At 42.5% G+C, this 6716-nt stretch overlaps 1 protein-coding gene across 3 annotated transcripts in view; it reads right to left on the bottom strand.

Annotated features, from left to right (window-relative positions):
• SerT (Serotonin transporter) overlaps positions 1 to 6716 on the bottom strand; it is a 515765-nt gene that overhangs the window by 394651 nt on the left and 114398 nt on the right. The window lies entirely within an intron of this gene.

The raw sequence follows: 6716 nt of genomic DNA on the forward strand, positions 1-6716 counted from the left end.
GAACGAGAAGAGTGGGGGTTAACCCCTCGGGCCCGATTTTTATTCGTCCTAACATAAGAAGCCAACAAACATTGACACCGAGGACACCTTCGGGGACATTACTTGTGCTTAATCAATGAAATACAGGAGCGGTACAACAATGGAAACGAAAATTAATGAACAAACAACTTACTGCAGGTGAACGACGATCCCAAAATCTTCGCATTTTGCTTGCGATACTCTACCAATTGAGCTACCGCGGCACCGTTTCCCCATCCACTTTCGTGGGTACACTCCCAGGGTTCTACTAAGAAACATGAATCTTGTCCTTGGTGTCAGTGTTTGTTGGCTTCTGTGACTATATGTGACTATATATACATGTACATATAATTTCTGTGGAAGGCCCAAATTGAGAGAGACAAAGGGAAATCAACGAATTTCTTGGATGAACACAACGTGAATACTCAAACCTTGGACCTTCCTTTCCAGCCACAGTTTTCACAAATTGAAACATCCTTTTCTCACGTTGGTTGCTGCAAATTGTATTGCATTAATAAATCTAACCTCGCGCAAATGCAGCCGATGGCTGCGTCTATAGAAGACGCCTCGTCTTCTATAGACGAGGCGTCTATAGAATCCGATCTGTATCCGATCAGACGCCTCGTCTGATCGCGGTCAAAGTTGAGGATGAACTGCGCTGAAAGCCTTGTTGGCACTGGTTCCGCTTGCATGTACAATGCGCCCCTGCGTTATGAGTGAAAAACATGCGCGTGCCACACGCTCGTTTTAGGCGCCCTTTTGACGATATCTCTGCAAGGGGCACGACAACGCGTCAGACATGCATCAAGTAACAGTTATGATTGTGCAGGGCACTCTCCTCTATCGAATCACTTGCTGGCCGGCTAACCACCGTGAGCTTGGTCGTGAAACGCCGATGCCACCTTTTCCTGGATCACTGCCGCTTCCGCTGATTCCGGATGTCACCAATTCATTTATCTGGCAACGTGGTTTACCGACGATGGTCGACGTCATATCCAGCCAGGAATATAAAAGCGACCGACCAGCCATTGGATTTCGGCACGACACCACGTCAGACATGCATTAAGTAGCAGTTATGATTGTGCAGGTTAGTTACCTCGATGGTGCTACTTGTCTTAAGAGTGACGATGGCTGTCTTTTCGCGGTGTCATGCCCAACTAAGTTCCGCGCCAAGATGAACAGCTTCCTTTAGAGAGTGTCGCGTTGTTGTTCCTCTGCCCTGTCTTTTTTGCTCTTACTTGCCGGTGATATTGAGTCAAACGCTGGTCCTTCCCATGAACAAACAACTGAAGAGCAATTGCTTTTTTCTCTGTTCGAAACCATGCGTAGGCTTCAGTCAGGCCAGGCAGCAATACTGCATGAACTGGAGGGCATCAAGGAAAAACAAGTTGCGACAGATATGACAATTAAGCAGCTATCCAACAGAGTTGCAACACTGGGGGCCAAGGTCGAATCACGTGACCAAACCGATAGATATGGTCTTGACCCTGCGCTGCGTGAAATCACTGGAAAGCTAGAAAATGTTAAAGCGCCAGAAACCAGTTAAAAGAAGCCAGTTAAAAAGTTAAATTCACCAGAAACCAGAATAAGAAGAGCAAACTGGTCGCTGATAAACTGCGCATTGACAACAAAACAAATGTCTTTGATAGCACCACTAACTCAGTTGTGCTATCAGCGAGATAGCTAGACAAGAGCAAATGCACTCAGGAGCTGCCTAGGCCATCTAGCACTAGTCCACGGCTATCATTATCATTTACTAACATCCGCAGCCTGCTTCCTAAACGTGATGAAGTGTGGAAGTGCGCTGCGTGAAATCACTGTAAAGCTAGAAGTTAAAGCGAAATGTGACGACGCCTAAAATAGGCAGCGTCGGTGAAACTTGCTCTTCTTTTGTCTTCAGGATGACGCGAAAGAGAACTGGGATATCTTGGAGAGGAAAATAATTACATTTTGCTCTAATCATCTAGGAATCCCTGTAATCGAATCCCAGTTTGAACGCATACATTGGATGACAAAAGGCCCATCATTGCAGAACTAACGTTTTTTTTTTTTAACATAAACTGCGAATTCTGGCATCCGCGCACAAGTTAAAAGACTCTAGATATTCTATTCGCGAAGATTTTCTTTGCTGACCAGGTTAGCTAGGCGGAAACTACTGGAATTCGCCAGAAACCAGAATAAGAAGAGCAAACTGGTCGCGGTTACTTTTTGGATGACAATAACAGCGATATTGTGGCACTGACAGAAACCTGGCTTCATAAAGATGTAACGGACAATGAAATTTTCCCTAACCAAAATAGCTATACCATATACAGGCGTGATCGTTCCGTTAAGATAGGTGGCGGTGTTCTTATCGCCATCAGGAAAGCGCTTGCTTCATACCACGTACATTGTGATTCTTCTCGGGAAATAGTGTGGGCCGCCTGTGCAGCGGCATCGGTTGAGGTTTTGGTTGGCGTTTGCTACCGACCGCCAGATTCTGATTTCTCCTTCATTACTAAACTTCATGCCAGTATTACTTCTGCCACCGAAGCACGCCCAGCAAATTCCTTTACCTGGTTGGTGACTTTACCTTCCTGCACATTGGCTGGCAGAATTTGTCACCGTCGTGTCGCACATCAGCGGAGCTTATCAGTCTTGCTTTAGACTTCAATTTTTTTCAAGTGATAAATCAACCAACACGCGGTTGTAACGTTTGAGATCTTGTCTCATGCAGTGCCCCTGAAACGATTGGCGAAGCTTTGTACTTCGATGGTTTTAGTGACCACAAGCTTATTCATTTAGAGCATAATGTCCCATCAGCATTTCAAGGTACTGCAACCAGGCGAATTCGCGACTATAATAGAGCCGATTATAAAGAAATGAATAATAGGCTTAATGACTTATTCATTCAAGCGTTCTTGCCCTCATTTTCGAGTAGGTCTGTTGAACACAACTGGGTGCTTTTTAAGAACATGATAAATAATCTAGCATACAAATACGCTCCCTTGATTTCTATCTCAAGTGAGAAATCTAAACCATGGTATACAAAAGCTCCCTATTGTCATCGAAATCAAAAGAAACGTATCTACAAAAAGGCCGAAATCCTGTCCACACCATCGGCTTGGGAAAAATACAGCGTATGCTTAAAGTATTCGTCTTCTGCTGTTCGTCTTTCTAAGGATAAACACTTTTCTGAGGACCTCCCCTGTCTTTTAAAATCCAATCCCAAAACGTTTTGACGCGTGATATCTCCCGACAGTGCTAGTAATCATATTTCACAGTCCAATGATGACCATCTGCCACTCTCTGATAGTGAATGCTCTCATGCATTTAACAGGTACTTCGCATCAGTATTCACAAGGGAGGATCATTCCAACATACCCGTTGTACCTGATCATGATTGGCAATATTGGCCCCTATTATTGTCACCGTTGAAGGTATCGCTCGACTCATTGATAACCTAAAGATTTCTACAAGTGCTGGTGTTGACGACATTAACTCTATTATAATAAAAAGCACTGCATCAATTTCCAGTCAAATGCTTTGCGTCCTTTTCGAACAATCAGTATCATCCGGCTTGCTCCCTACCGACTAGAAAATTGCCAAGATCATCCCTGTGTTTGAAAGCGGGGACAGAAATTCACCCGAAAACTACCGTCCCATTTGACTGACATGCATTTGCTGTAAATAACTGGAACACATTATCGCTTCTCACATTTACAGTCACCTCGAACATAATTCCTTCCTTTTTCCTGAACAGCACGGCTTCCGAAAAGGATTTTCTTGTGATACTCAACTGCTAGAATTCATGACTGATTTGCATTTTAACATGAACGCTAACCTACAAACTGACTGCATCTTTTTTAGATTTTGCTAAAGCTTTCGACCGCGTTGCCCATTCCCGTTTGTTTTGAAAATGATCTGCTATTTGCCTAGATTCGTTTACACTGTCATGGATTCGTAACTTCCTTTTTTTCCGCCAACAGTTTACAACAGTTAGAAATTTTACTTCATCACTCTGTGACGTAACTTCAGGTGTACCTCAAGGCAGCGTTCTTGGCCCTTTATTGTTTCTCATATATAATAACGATCTGCCCGCTAACATATCTTCTCGTCTACGACTCTTTGCTGATGATTGCATCATTTACCGCTCTATTTATTCCATGCAGGTCATCTCGCCCTCCAGAGTGACCTTAACCTAATTACTAGTTGGTGTAATAAATGGCAAATGACACTTCACTCGGATAAATGCAAGGTTATCTCTTTCAGCCGCAAGCGTACCAATTCTAACTTCTCGTATCTCGTAGATAGCACGGTATTGTCTGAGGCATCATCATACAAGTATTTAAGTATTCATCTCACGCATAATTTTTCGTGGCCCACGCATGTCAACACCATTTGTGCGAAAGCTTCCAGGACACTGGGGTATCTGCACCGGAGCCTGCGGAATTGTCCTAACAATGTTCGAAAACTGGCCTATCTGACACTTGTGCGGCCACAGCTAGAATATGCAGCATTCGTATGGTCCCCCATATCAGAACTAGTTAATAAGTTTGCTAGAATTCCCACAAAATAGAGCCGCTTGCTTCATTACAGGTAACTACAGACCCCTTTCAAGCGTAACACAAATAAAACTTGATATCTCTTTTGAGCCTTTGCATATTCGTCATTCACTCGCTCTTTTATGCTTATTTCATAAATATTTCCACTGCAGCAGGCAAGCTGCGTTACCTCTAGAAGCGCTGTCACGCATTTTGAGCCGTTTACATGATCAGTACAGCATCAAGCGCATGTACGGAAGAACACAAGCCTTCAATTCATCAGCCCTTCCACGTGCCATCGTTCTTTGGAATGATCTTCCCGATAATATTGCATCCATATGCAACCGTCAATCATTTCATGATCAGCTGCGCGAATACTTTCAAGTGACATCGTGACGTTAAACCTTCTCTCGTGAAAATATCGCACTTTTTGGCTATTGTGTTTTCGTAAACCCCTGCTTTATTTTTTTTCTTGAGTCACGTGTCAGACATTTGTGCTCTATTTATACATTCCAATTATTTTCTGTACTTTGCTCTTATGTTTTTTGCTGCTTTTTAGTACTAGCCCTGTGCAAGGCTTTCCCTTTCCCTTTTTTTACCTGTATATTTTGCATTTTTTATAATATCCTTGTTCGTTCCCCTTACTCAATTGCCTCTGGGCCCTGTAAGGTATCGTAAAAAATGAATAAATAAAATCTGCTTTGCTTCTGAACGGCAAGTAAAGTGACACAGAGCCGAGTTAAATCGTGCTCTAGTCCCGCGCTGTTTCTTTCCCGTCATTGTCACTTACTTTTGTTTTTTTCCTACATTCCTTAGTCGTGGAGTGCTTTTACCTTTTTTTTTATTGGTGTGGCCAGCTTGCGGTGGCGCATTTTACCGCAGTCACCTAAATAAAAATGAACAGCGCCCCGTGCAGCGACTAGTTTCTGGAAATTTTTTATTCGCAAACAACTGGCTCAGATATAATAGCTTTTATTTTACTTGCTGGTTTAATAAAAAAAACAGTATCGAGCAGGATGGAGCATACAGGTGTAAAAAGATGATTTTAGGGGCTGGACCAAAAGGGCTCTCATTCAGTGCATCAGATATCGCGCATGCATTTTAATTTTTACTTTATTCATTTATTTGGACGTTGGACACGATGAAGGATATATTAATTAGAAGAGACAGTTGGGTTAGTCTGGGCTCATTACAGATATGATTGCCTAGCGTGAAAAAGACATCGGACCAAAACGAGAAGCACAAAGCACAGAATGCTGGTGCTCCTTGCTGTCGTCCGCTGTATTTTTCGCTCTAGTGAACGATGCCTCCACAATAAATAAAAGAAGCAAATCTGTTTCAAAAATGAAATTGTAGTTAATACAAAGTTCAGGCAAGATGCACACAGGCAATAGATGTACTGAACAAGCGGAATACGTCTATATAAACGACGTAAATTTATAGGGTGTCCCACGTAACTACAGGGAAGCATTACACATATGAAAATGCTACGTAGCTAGACAGAACCAAGGTCGTGTATTTTGCCATCCCTTGGAGATTCTCAGATAATATTTCGCGTTCGGTTGAATTGCAAAATTAGGCTTAATCATTCACCAACTCCTCAAGTGTCATAATTAGTTGAAAAGCGTCAATGAGAAAATTGTAGAGCAACATAGAAAACCCCTGATAAACCGTTTTGTTGCTGAATACGTGCTGTAAATAGAAGTAATTTTTCAAGCATGAAAGATGTCCCCGAATACACGAAAAATTGCCGTGCTACTGGCCGCTCGAGGCGCTTTCCGTGTATTAGGGGTCTCTCTCATGCTTGGAAGAAGACTTTTATGTCCCACATTTTGCGCAACAGAAAGCAGTACCGGAAGTTTTTCATGTTGCTCTACATTTTTTCTCATTGACACTTTTAATCAAATTAGAATACTGAGGAAGGTGATTATTTAAGGGAGCCTAGTTATGTAATTGAACAGAACGGAATATCCTGAATATCCCGAAGCCACGGCAAAGAAAATTATCTTGGTTCTGTCTAACTACATGGCGTTTGCGTATGTTTGAAGTTTGGATCAAATTAGTTGGGATACCCGGTATACGATTTCGCTAAATATACGATCACGTGGCGTAAAAGCTGTGACAAAACAAACAATACAAAGCAGTCATCATCGTTATCCGTTATCTAAGTAACGG

The sequence above is a fragment of the Dermacentor albipictus genome, chromosome 2 (assembly GCF_038994185.2).
Source record: "Dermacentor albipictus isolate Rhodes 1998 colony chromosome 2, USDA_Dalb.pri_finalv2, whole genome shotgun sequence".
Taxonomy (NCBI): Eukaryota; Metazoa; Arthropoda; class Arachnida; order Ixodida; family Ixodidae; genus Dermacentor; species Dermacentor albipictus.